The sequence below is a fragment of the Opisthocomus hoazin genome, chromosome 9 (genome assembly GCF_030867145.1).
Source record: "Opisthocomus hoazin isolate bOpiHoa1 chromosome 9, bOpiHoa1.hap1, whole genome shotgun sequence".
Lineage (NCBI taxonomy): Eukaryota > Metazoa > Chordata > Aves > Opisthocomiformes > Opisthocomidae > Opisthocomus > Opisthocomus hoazin.
Window position 1 is genome coordinate 32,217,490 of NC_134422.1, and position 13,257 is coordinate 32,230,746.

The 13,257-nt window shown below is 46.1% G+C and overlaps 1 protein-coding gene across 23 annotated transcripts in view; it reads left to right on the top strand.

The window, feature by feature from the left end:
• MAP2 (microtubule associated protein 2) overlaps positions 1-13,257 on the top strand; it is a 259,226-nt gene that overhangs the window by 183,201 nt on the left and 62,768 nt on the right. The gene's annotated exons all lie outside the window — the stretch shown is intronic.

Sequence of the window (13,257 nt, forward strand, 5' to 3'; positions counted from 1 at the left end):
GGTAGACCACTGGATGATGTTCTCCAAGGGGAAATGTTACCTGGAGCCAAGCATGCCCTGGGGCACAGGGGAGCTGACATGAGAGAGCACGTGCTTTGGAAGGGCACCAGCTCTGCATGGCAAGGGCTGTATCTTCATCTGGCTTTGCACTGCTTGCGTCCTTACCCAGGATCCTGGGCAGCGCTCTGAGAAGACTTCAGGAGAGGCGTGATGGTGCCTTAGTTTGTTTTGGTAGATGGGACAGGGTCACCTCTCTGGGGACAAGAGGAACAGGCTGATGTAGAGCAGCCATCAGCTCATCTAGGCTGGAGGGGAGCAGGAAACCACTCAGTTATTGTGCACAGATAGGTCATGTTGTTCTTGCATGTGTCTGTGTGCTCATGAAGGATGGGTTCTCCTATTATTGCCCACAAGTAACAACACCTTTTTGAGAACACCAACTATTTGCAGAATAATGTGTTGCTCAGTCTGACTGAGAATACCAAAATTCATCGTCACTCTTGCCCAGGCTTATTTCACTGCATACTCACTGGGACGTTGTCTATTTGTAAACTATGTTAGGATTTTAGGATTCAGTTTGTTATTTGGGGAGAAAAAAAGTTTGACTGTGTCAAAGTGAAATATGCAAAGCATGTTTCCTGTTTTAGAATTAAACACTAATTCTCTCTGTGCAGAGTTCCCAATTTAAACCCCAAATGCACAGTGCAAGAGGAATTTCTCGTTTACAGACACAACTGCCCTTGATGCATCCATCCATACATGCTAAAGAGGTCTTTCAAGCCATGTTTGTTGGCTGTTGACAGCATTTGGAGATACTATCCATAATTTCTTAGCAGCTGGAGAATTTTAAGGCTCTTGGACCCTACAGTCATTTCATAAGCAGCTGTGCTGGCAGTTAATCTCTCTGCTAAAAGTAAATGGGTTTAGATTTTAAGAGTCTCTGCTTGTGGATAGCCAAAACTTGAAAGCCAAAGGTAAAAGAAATCCTGTGTAAGCATTCAGGCAAACACACTGTTGATGATTGTTTGGGGTATGGTAACAAGGTCTTTGCTCTTTGCTGTAACCGAACTTTGTGCTGTGCTTAGCCCGGAAGTAATCAGGAGCAGATGTACAGGAATCACAGCGGTAAGATACTGCAGTTCTTAGGGGTTGGCGTGGGTTCTGGGAAGGCTGAGCACATTCTCGTCTTTGCCACAGATTTTTCATGCAATCTTGGACAACATGGAGAAGTGGGAATAACTTTAGACGATGAAGAGGAATTTCCTCTGCTTAGAAAGGGAGGAGAGAAATGCTCTTCTCAGGCTTTCTCAAGCTCAGTTTCTGAGCAGTTGTCAGTGTCTGAGAGGGACCTGAATGTTTGAGGAGTTTGTAGCTAATGGATGAGAGGAGGTGGGAACCCACTGCTGCCCATCAGCAGGCATTGTAGTAGTGTATTTTCATGTTGCTTTTTGAGGCAAGGGTTTAAACAGCAGAACAAGTAAAAATGAAGCAGTATAGTCTAGAGGAAGCAACTATGGATGTACACTTGCCAAGGGAATGAGACTGCTCTTGATCCAGGTGAAGTTCACTTAAATCGCCGCTTTGTGGCCTCATATCCTCCTCCTCCCCTGCTTTTTTCTCGCTGTCTCCTTAGATTGCAAGATCTCTGGTGTGGGGACTTAGTGTCGATACATACAGTTTTTGTTCGGGAGTCTTAATATACTTATCTTGTGGCATCTTTCTTTGTCCTTGAACACCAGAGAAGTCCCTAAAACTGCTTGCCTTCATGTCTGAATGCCTAGCTCTCTGGAAACTTGTGCACTGCACATTCACACACCAGCTAAGCCCATAGTTAATTAATGCAACGTAAACCATCTTAGGATACTGAAGATACATTTTTAATCATTTTTCTCTTTGTGAAGGGGAAACCTGTTGGCAACTTACTGTGGTGATAGAAATGGACCAGGGCGTGTGTTGCCATTTTACACTAATATTTACTAGCTTGATGTGCTTAATGCATTGTGAAGGTAGAAATTTAGATGTGGATTTTTGCTATTTGATTCCGAGTTTGACCATGAAATCAGGATTGCCATTTTGCCACCACGTTTTATGCCACATCTTTGCTGTGTTTGTCTGCTTGTAAATTTTAAATACAGTGGGGTGTTGTATCAGGTGGGATTTTTAAATGCCACTCTGATACACATAATTACCAATAATGTGAATCACTTAATCATTTGTAGTAGCTCACTGACTCCAAACAGCTGAGGTGAAAATGCACAGGAAGCCAAGATCGACTGAGATAATTAAGCCAAACCATGGGTTTGAGTGGATTTCAAGGATGTTATTTTCCCTAGTTGCAAGTCCAACACCATAACCTAGGAAAATCTCTGACTTCTCAGCCTTCATGTCAAGAGTCCATAAATCCCCTGCAACTGCAACCACTAGCTCATCTGCAGCAGAGCACTAGCATGAACAGGCCATTTCCCAGGCAGCCACCCATTGTCCTAGCCCAGCTAATGAGAGCTCGGTTACAATTTGAGGCGTTTTGCCTAGGGAAGCTCTCCAAGCACCTGAGTGACCCAGGAGCTGGGATTTAGTCACGAAATGGGCCGCTCCTAGGGAGAGGTATTCTGCAGCAGTGCAGTAGTCCTTTTGGGGCACAGCAAAGCAGCAGGACATCCGTTGACAGGGCTCATGCTGTAAAATTTGAGGGCTATGTGTTAAGGGGAGGGTTAGAATCAGGCCACCAGGACAAAGGCACCTTATGCCAACAGTGGTGCACAGGCGAGGGGTGGTAACGAGGGAGGAAATAATGGTTCTTGCCAAAACACATACAATCCATCACTGCAAGTGACATTTTTGGGTTTGCAGAGTTAAAAATTGCCTTCCTCTATAGAAGTCTGTCTCTCTCGACATCTGTCTGAGTTACTGAGTCTGACCTCAACTTTGGAATCCTCTGAATCTGGCTGTTGTGTTGCCTTTGATTGATCCGTCTCAGTATTGTGCTGGTAATGGCTGCATTATGGACAAAGCAATGCCTTCCTTTGAAATGGACTGATGGGAATCTGGGAGAGTGCACAGTGCTGTGGACAAGGCAGCCTCAAGGCCTGATCCTGCATCCACTGAAGTCACAGACAAATACGTGTGAGAGAACAGGTCGGGTTTTTTGGCATAGCCCAAAGGAAGCTGTTCTGGATGTCCTGGAAGTAAGGGCGGTAAAGCAGCTATTCCTTTTTATATGTATTTGTGTATGTATACTTGGGCTGCCCCTGGCAGACCAGCTCAACCCCACTGCATCCTCAGCCCTGTGTCTCTGCCAGCCACAAGTGCCGTGCTGCTCCCAAGGAGCTCCTGAAGGCACCTTGCCTTTGGGGTTGTCTGCAGCTCCCCACAGTCCAAGATCCACCAAGTTTTGGTGTGCTCTTCCTGATCCATGCCTGTCCATGTCTTTTCTCACCTCCACACACACACAGCGTCTTTGGTGAGGATTTTGGAAGCACCTAAGAGGGGAGAATGACATCTGTAGCTCTTGTCAAGACAAACATTTTCACATCACATGAGATGTGTGCTGCAAAGGAGGGATGACAGCGTAATCTCCAGAAACTCACTCTGAAGTGGGTTGATGTGCAGAGCTTTGGGCTGGACCCCATGGTAGAGCACAGGATATGTGTGACTTATAATGAAATATGAGAGTGGCAGCCTTTTCTTTACTAACTGAAAAGTCACGTTCAGCTAACCCGGATGAAGCACTGAGGAGCAGTACATATGCACTGCAACATTCCCTGGGAACCAGCAATTCAACACAGTCCATCATATTTGACTTGCAGGGAACATCAAGCTACAAAGGTTTGGGTTTTTTTTACTTAAAATTACTTAATTTTCTTCTCAGTGATATAACGACTAACCTATCAAATTTATATAATTGGGCGTAAGTTAGATGCATTGTGAAGCTTTTCCTACAATATGTCTTTATGTACAGTGACTCAGCTGATTGAGTGCTTTCTTCATTACATGCCAAATTCAGGTTTATAATCGGAGGGGGTTTGGATTACCCACACAGTTATTTGATGAATTATTTTTTTGGCAGATGAAGGGAAAGCGCTTTCTGAAATCTTATTGCCAGAGCTTCAGGACAGTGGCTCTGTCCTGGTGTCAGTTGATGTTAAGGACAGTAATGCATCCTGCCAGAGTGATAAACAGAGCCCTTCATTAATACCCAAACTATGTGGGATGCAAAGAGACTGCTGGAAAATTGTAGCAGACTTCCTGACACAGCACAGTGGACCAATGGCATGTTTAGCAGTCCTGCCTTGTTTTTCGGAGCCCAGGACTCATAGGAAAGGTGGGTGAGAGCAAACCTATGACAGGTAAATGAAGGAGGCCAGGATTTTTGGTGTCTGGGTGGACCCAGAGACTGGTATGTGTTAGTCTGTTAGTGGAACAGAAAGAAGGGGGGAGCCCTAGACCTGTGAAGAGGAATGAAGAAGTGGCAACACTGAGCTGAAGGAGGAGTGAGGGGCTGAGGAGTGGTGGGGGAGAAGACCCAGCAGTGAGAGAGCTACAGTGTAGAGAGCTGATGAGAGGAAAGCTGTGAGGGAGCAAAGCAGGAGCGGGAAGTGGCAGGGAAAGAAGGAAAATTTTAAGATAAAGTAAGGACAGTAGAAAGAGATTCAATTTTGTCTGTTCATCCTGAGCCAACACGGCTTTTGCATGATGGCAGATATTACCCCAGAGAGGAGGGGATTCAGACAGCAGGAGTAGCACAGTCTGCAGAGAACAGCGAAGGAGAAAAGTGGCAAGGGGCAATTCATGTTATGGCCCTGAATGTAATTTATCCTGATTTAGCCATTTATTTTAAGCTTTGTTCAGCCAGACCAAATGGGCAGCAGATCTATTCCTATGACCAGCTACTCTTTAAATAAGCATATTTAAATAAGCTGTAGGAAATGTCAGTCTGAAAGTCTGCCCTGTCATGGCCAGTAAATACTTCAGCAGAAGTGGGGAGTCCCTTTAGGTTGGCTATGCCAAAAAGTCGTGGTGAAGATAGGGTTGGTGCTGGTTTTAGCCACCTGGCACTGTGTCAAGGAAACAATCTGTATCCCATCATCTTTCCTAGCCTTTCCTTATAGTATCCACTCTCCAGGTAATGAGGATCTTGTTCACGGCCCTCACCACCACTGCGCCGTTAGAAAATCACCATGATGCTTAGTTCTGCCAGCTCAAGGTGCTCAGCCCATGAGGGCCGGGACTGGAGCTGTGACGGTGGGTTGTGCAGGGGCAGGACTGCAGCTCTGTGCAAGGGTTCACAACAGCCTCTCCAGGCTGAAACTGCGCCGAGTCATCACTTCGTCCCATGGTGTATTAATAGTTTTTTTCCCTCTCTAGTGACTTCTCATTTGATCTTTTTTTCCTTTGTGTGTCTTTTTCTCTTTCTTGCCATACAAGTGATAATACTCAGATGGCACTGCCAGTAAACATACAAACAGGGCTTCTTTGTACAGAGGCCTTTTTAGTCTGTCTTTCCAACAGGACTGCTTTGTCAAAGCTTTCCTTTTCGTTTGGCTGTTTGCACTGGCTGTCCTGCTGCTGTCCAAGCCCTCCTGGAGTTACCAGAGCCCCCCACAAGTTCCCTGAATGCCCGTTCCCAAAGGAGCCTGCCAGCCTTGTTGTCAGGTGTGCATTTTCAGCAAGCAGCATGTCTCGAGCGACACAGACAGAACACACAGAAGAGTGCAAAATCAGTGATGTTCAAAGGTGAATGTGATTGCTGTGTTTGTCCAATTTCAGTTGTTTGTCTTACAAAGCTGGAAGAATGCATCTTAACTGTGTCATTGGTGGCTTCCTTGGGAAAGAAGCTGTTTATTAGGCATTTTAATCTCCCTCCTTTTGCCCAGGAAATGCGACAGTAATTACTGTGCGCCATCATATTTGCTGATTTAGATACAGGCAAACACACCAGACTTCTGAAACTTTTATTCTCTGTGTGAAGAGTAATACAAGTGTAATTTTCTGGGACACGTTATTGGAATAATTTAGACATGTTCAAATTATGTTTCTGAAGAGACCATAGATGGAGACAGCAGAACTTCTTTGGGGCACTCGTAGAAATGTTTTCTTTTTTACCATTCTCTATTAAGCTTGCTGTAGAGGTCCTCTCTGCAGAGGACTGGAAATGAGGCTGGAGAAACTCTGTCTGTTCCCATGCATCTCCCAGCCCCAGCTATCTTCTCGCTGACTCCGAATATTCACTAACTGCTGCAGAGACCAATTTCGGCAGGTTTTTCTGCAGCTGGCACTATCGGTCACTAAATACAGTGAGATATCGCATTTTGTCCAACCCTCACCTCTCTGAGGGGCTGGCTCTGCCCTCCCACCTCCTCTCGGGATTTCAGAAATCAGTCGGTCAGTGATTGACATGTGTTGGTGGGAGCAGGAGGGTCTGGCACAGTTTTGGGCAGTGCAAGCATGCACAAATTCTTGCCTGAAAGGGAGTGGGGTGGGACAACCCAGTGTGCAGGGGCCACTGACTCCCATGGCTGGTAGTCAGACACCTGGAGAAGTTCAGCCATCATTCCGTTTTATCCCTAAAGCTCTTCCGAAAATGTCAGGATGTCGTTCAGTTCACTTTTGAAAACAAACCAGATGCAGTAACACAGTTAGAGCCAACTACTGCATTGTGCTGTGTCAGCCTTGAATTTGGCGAAGAGAAGGCATCAACCAGCCACTTCCTTTGGGCTCCCTGTTGGTGTTTTGATTCACTTTGGTGTTTTCTTGTTACGGTATAACCATCGTAAGAGGGAATTGCGTAAGCAGCTGTGCTTCCTTAAGGAGTAAGAATGAAATGCCTGTAAGTGTGTTGGCTTGGCAACCAGCGCTCACTTGGTGCCGTCAGTGTTCCCAGAAAACATAGTCGATAACGAACCTCGCAGATGCAACAAGGAGCAACGAGGCCAGAGTATGGAAGAAATATCTTTCATAATATGTTGTTCCAGCCACACCGCTATTTCAGGCTGTACGCCATGAGCTCTGTTTATCGAAGTTGCCTTTTGAAAAGGTCTGCAGCCATTCTCGTGGGCCTACTGTAGCCAGGACAGCTATTGCTGCTGCAGGATGAATATCGCATCAAATACAGAACACATCCTAGGAGTTCAGTTTTTGCCTTTGTGTCCCCTTTCTGTGGACAAAAATTTGTCCTTTGTCTGTTCATGTCTGCCCTTCCCCCTGCAATCCATGTTTGGCTGCCTGCCCTGGTGGGGGCTGTAAATGCAGACTTTGCTGTTTCTGTGGGTTGGATCTCGACCCTCCAGCGCTGGCTTTAGCTGAGTGACTGGTGGGGCAGTTGTGTCCAGAGACCGCGTTCTGAGTCATGGCCTGTTGTGCTGGAGTCCTTTTTAGCATATGGTAGGAGATAGCTTGTACATGTATGAATTTCGTACAGTAGACAAGGCTTGTAAAAGCCGGCAGGAAAGGCAGACGGATGTGAAGAGAACTACTCCAGGTCATGCAGGAGGGCTGCAGCAGAGCCACAGGCAGGCAGCATGGCCCTGTGCAGAGCTGTGCTCTGCCTCGCTACAGGCTCCTGCCCTCTGGGCTTGGTTCAGCTCTGGCCCTTGCAGAGAGATGGAGATAGAGCGCTTCAATGGCTCTTCCCTGTCATGTCTGAAGGGAAGCCATCATGCTCTCCATCCCCAGGATGGCAGCATGAAGGACATGCAGGAGCACTGGGCCATATTTGGCAGCAGTCAGAAGTCTTTGTGATTGCAGCTGCAAGGTGGTATCGCTGGGGACTGTGCCAATGTATAATTTTCCATTCCAGTTTTGATCTGAGGGCAGGAAGATTTGGAGGAAGGTTCATTACCAAACAACAGAGCCTTGTTTTGCTGCTCTTGTTTCGGGCAGAGCTGAAATGGCAATTTCTTTTCCAAAGTCACCTTGAAAGGGAAGCAGCAGGTTCTTAGATGGCAGCCTAGGACATGCTGGTGGGCACTGCCTGCCTCATTTTCTGGCCCCTGGCCCTGTGTGCAGGTAATTAGCAGCTCTCAGGGTCACATGCTGTGGAGCTGCAGAGCTCGGAGCCACAGTCATTAACCTGCTCACCCCGTGCTTCACATTAGGGAAGCTGACGTGTGTGGCTTGATGTGCTTTCCAGTCATGGCTAACCACAGGTTAGCCCAGCACAAGACACAGCTCCCTGCCATCCCCAGATGCTCCTGATGGAGGCAGGTCCTCCCAGCGTGAGGGCTGGATGTCTGCCCTTCCATGTGCAGCCGGATGCAGGGTTAACCTTGGGTGGAAAGGAGGTAGGTGCCATCGGATCACTTAGAAAAACGAGAGTCACACAGTCTGCTGTTCCTGCGAGGAGTGCCAGGCATTGCTGATTTCTTTTTTCCATGTTGCCATGCCAACACATCCCTGCACAGAGTAAGATCTCTTTTAAGCTCCGCTGAGAGAAAGCATGTAGCCTGGGAGCTTATTCAGCATTCAGGAGAGCACAGCCTATCTGTAACGTCTCTGAGCCACAGCCAGACTGTCTGACAAAGGAAAGGAGGATTTAATTTTTTTTTCCTTTTCCACTAGCAGTTGCTTCTCAAGGTTAAGGGAGACAGGGTGGATGGGGAAAGAGACTGGGAGCACTTTGCAATGGGGACCTCAGTTTGCTGTCCTCACAGAGGCATGGCTTTCATGACAAAGGAAATGAAATATTACTTTGCGGTGTATTTACAGTACAAAATACAAATGTGTGATACATATGTTCAAATTTCTTGCTTTGACTAACCCTGATCAGCTACTCTATATTAAAATTGGAAAGCAAAGGCAATCTGGATTTTAATTTGAGTGAGGTACTCGAAGGAAATATTAGAAGGAAACCAGGGACAAATCCCCTGTCTTTGTGTTCCCTGGTGTTTTTGTCTGTGAGGTTACAATCTAGAGAAAGAAATCATCTCTTCTTGTGCTATATTTGTATCCTGAGTAAGAACAGCAAAACCTAGCGTGTACTGGTGTTTTGGTTTGGGTTTTTCTGTTTTGTGGAGTTGCTACTGGTAGATTAACTGCTCACTTTAAATTAAATTCTTATAATGATCATTAATACAGGTTTACTTGCCTTTGCTCAAAGGGATGGAAGTCAGCATAAAGCAGCTGGCGTTAGCTGGCAGATGAGCACACGATCTAGTGCCAGTCAATAGCAGCTGTGAAAAGGTTGATGTGGAAATTCAAAGGCAAGACTCAAAGCAAGAGGTGCTGGTTTTGACTCTGTCATTTGTTCCTTGAGAGGTGCTGAGTGAAGCAGTTACATTTTCTTGTGCTGTTTTAGAGACCGACTGCAGAGCAGAGTCAGTGGTACTTGGAAAACCTGTTCTGAGGTGGTGGTTTAGAAACCTAGTCTGGGTTGTTTTCAGGGATTTTTTTTATTACTGATGCTCCTCATGACATGCAGAAAGTGCAGGAAACTCAAGGCACCCCAGTTGTGTGCATTAGATCATGTGAGTGAGCCCTTCTCTTGTGTGCGGAAAATACCTGGTCAAAACTTTAATACTTTAGTTGCATGCAGTATATGGAAAAATAACTGTGAGATATCATTATATCCAAGGCAGGAAAACCTGTTGGCCGCTTCCCAGAGGGTGATTTTCACTCAGGACTGAGTAGATTGAGTACTTCATGGAAATCAGTTTCACTTAGAGGCTTTATATACTTTGGGGAGGGGGGGAAATAAACCCCAGGTGTTTCACTTTTTGTTCCTATTTCTTTCCTTCAGACTAATTCATAGTGATATATGATCAGTTTGGTGCAGCTCACAGCAACCCATGTAACCTACGGTGGTGATGATAAAACAGTTTTACAGTCTGGCCTCCATCTATGCAGCCTATGCATCTGGCAAGACGGATATGTTAATAAAGAAGAGCAGAAGTGTCAGCTGCCAGTGCTACGTAGATGTGGCAGTCTTGCTGACATACCCAAACTGTTTTCATCCGTAGCCTTGCACCACATATGAGAGAAGGAAAAGGCGTCAGCTGTGACTCTTGCTTTTTACCCCAAATTCAGAGTATATGCCAAATCCAGGGTAACGCAGCCTGCACAGGTTGTTGGTGAGCTGTGGAGGGAACTAATCCTTTGCTGTTCCTGTCCATGAATTGCTTTATCTTTCCTTTCACTGTCATCCTTTCTCTCTGTTTAAGAATATATTGTCCTTCTCAACAATTGCTCTGACAGCTCTTGCTTCTTTTCCTCTCTTCTCACTTCTGTTGCCTCTAGCTTTTTTCCCCGCTTGTACTCCCTATGTACTCCCAGCTTTATCCCAGTGATCCAATGTAGCTCTTCTGTGACCTTGAATTTCCACATCCGCTCCTCGTTTTCAGTACACTTGAGAGCTCTGTCTCTGGATGCGGACCTCTCCCAGTGTCTGCAGTGACCCAAATCCCGGTCTCAGCTCTTCCCACAGCATCCAGATGTTCCCAGCACTGTGGCTGCAGAAGCTTGCAGGCATTTAAGTGCCCAGAGAAGACAGGTAGGTCAGAAAAAGTGCAAGAGGTAGTTCAGAAGGTGGACTGAGGGCTTTTATGTGCATCTCTCACACCTTCCTTCTGCAAGAGTAGGTACACATTTCTCTTGCCTAATCACTTTGTCCACTTAGAGGTTTGGGCCAGTAGTCTCCAAGGGTGGTCAGGCAGTGGGCGGGAGCAGGCTGTGTGAGCGGTCCAGGATGATTTCATCTCCGCAATGACCCAGCAGAGATGAAACTCCCTCCTGCTGGGACAGTGCCAGAAGAGAGGGGGAGAGATGGCAGAACTGCTGAGCAGAGCTGAGAACTGCTCTGAAGATCCACCCACAACATGACCTCTGTGGGACTTGGCTCATTTGTGTGTGACAGGGGACCTGTTCTGCTCCGCCTGTCTGTGGGAGCACGCGCATGCGCTCATTTGTAAGTATGCAATGCTGCTGCTCACAGTCAGCAGGTGACAGACGTCTGCCTTGGTAGAGGCGCGGGGCTCAGCTGGGAAGCAGAGCTGGGAAGAAATGAGCCGTGCAGCTGTTCCTGCATTGCAGAGCTAGCTGGTTAAGCAGGGTTGGACTGGCAGTGTGAGCCCTAGGGCGAACAGGGCACAGTATTGCTGTGTTTTAGGTGTCACCGTATCCCCTGATGGGATGAACCAAAATTCTGTTGCATTGACTGAATGATCTTCAGTCCTTCTGAACCAGCACGACTAGAAATCCCACACAACGCGTGCACAGGCTAATGTTAATTTTAAACTTAAGTAGTTCATACAGCATACTTTGAATTCTTTTTAGAAAGACCACAGGAAATACTAGAAGATGTTTAAAATCAGCACAAAAGGAGCTAAAAATGAACCTTAAAGGACATGTCACCTCTTACTGTAGGTGGCTGAAGCTCCATTGATTTCTATGGGCTGTTCTTCCATTTGTATTGAAAGAGAATTAGTTCTTAAAAGTCTGTTTATTTAAACTCTTAAGAAGTACTGAAGTTCAAAACAAATATTGATTTAAAAGCAAGTTACCTGTTATGTGTATTTACTCACACTCAAAGGATTAAGTATGTGGTTCTTTGTTTTGAAGCCAAAGTGGCTTCTCCTGTGTGAGTCCTAAGGAGTCCGTGTTTTAAAGAAAGATAGATATAGCTGTTTCATCGTGCAAATGATATTTTTAGCTGATACCAAGTCCTAGGAAAGGCAGTGGGACCTCACTGCATTGGCCTGGCTGAGGGTCTGGTGTTGTCTGCTTCAATATTGCATGTTAGCTGTAAATTGTGTTGCTAATGCATCAGACAAAACAGAACCGATTAGCTTTTCTCACATCTGACTTGGCTGGGAAATGCTGACAGTAGTAGGTATTTCATTCCGGGCAGTAGACTTAAGATGTGGCTCAGGGGATGCACAGGGAGCAAGTATTTGCAGTAATGAGGGCTCGTGTTAAAAGCATTGCTTTATTGTACAGACATTTGTATGACTCCTTTTTAACAGACTTGTGTATTTCAGGGGAGAGGGGGTGTGGGGACTGTCCCTTTGGTGTTTTGTTTTGCAGCTGCTAGATAGCATGGCAGAGGCCTCTGCCTAATGAACGTGCTCTGTGGTGTTGGAGAGCTGGAGGAGGAGGCTCTTTGGAGTTTTCTGAATTGCTCCTGACTCCTAGCACGAGTTTGCTTTGGATTTTGCCACTTGTGTGCCTCGGAGATTTGGACTGTCTGTCCAACTCTCTTGCTGAAGAAGGTGATGAGGAAAATGCAGTCAGGGCAGCTGGAAGTACACGCAGAAGGTGTGGAAGCGGTCCAAGGACAGGCAGCCTGAGCTCTGGCCTGCTGCATCCCCGAATGCTGCAGAGCAGCTGGGGGTGCACGGGAAAGCCACCCTGCAGCCTCCTGTTCATCTGTGCCAGAGCACAACTGGTCTGACACAGCTCAGCTTCCAGGACACCAGTTTTGTACCAAGTTTACTCTGTTATAAAGCAGATATGTTAAGGGGCTGGATAATGGTGATTCAGATTTATAATCTTGAGTTTAAGGAGAATGCAGGAGGGGCTGTTGAGTACCTGAAGTACCCCAAAACAGGGGGGTGTGAGCCATTTGCTGTGAGGCTCTCCAGGGTGTGGAGCTGCTGTGTCAGGTATCCAGCTGTACCTCCCCCGTGCATGCTCTTCTCATGTAGTCACTGCAATAGATCTTTCCCCAAAGGTAGTCTGAGTGTTCATACTTTTGGGGTTCAATGCCTTAAACAATTAGAGCTCTTTTTTCCCCCGAACACAAGCCTTTTCTGGCCTGTTCGATTGGTTAGCTGGTAAATCCTGGTGATTAAATTCATCTGTCACTATCCTCATTGATGCTACAGTAGCTTGAAGTCAATGAGCTTATTAGGGAAATTATACTTGCCAGTTATGTTGTGGTTTCATTTATTTTAAAAGCTGATGTTCCCATTATTTGCCTTCATATGTCCTGCCAATTACTGTTGAAATTGCCAACATCCAGGTCAAGGACCTACTTATAGCAAAATATTTACACTCATGAAAGCCATTTGAGAACAAATATTTGAATTCTGTAAAGCTATGTTACTGCGTAAAGCTATGTTACTGCTTTTTTCTTAATCACACACGCTAATCTGTTGGCATTATTTGGGTTTTATGTAACATACTCATACTGCTTTGATTGCTGCTGTGCATTTCTCTTTTAACCCAAGCGCAAAAGGCAGTACTTACAGTTATCACGATCCCAGTGATGAAGTCCAGGATGTGTCTTTTGGTTTTCTATCAGAACTGTCACTGGTGAAGCCTGGG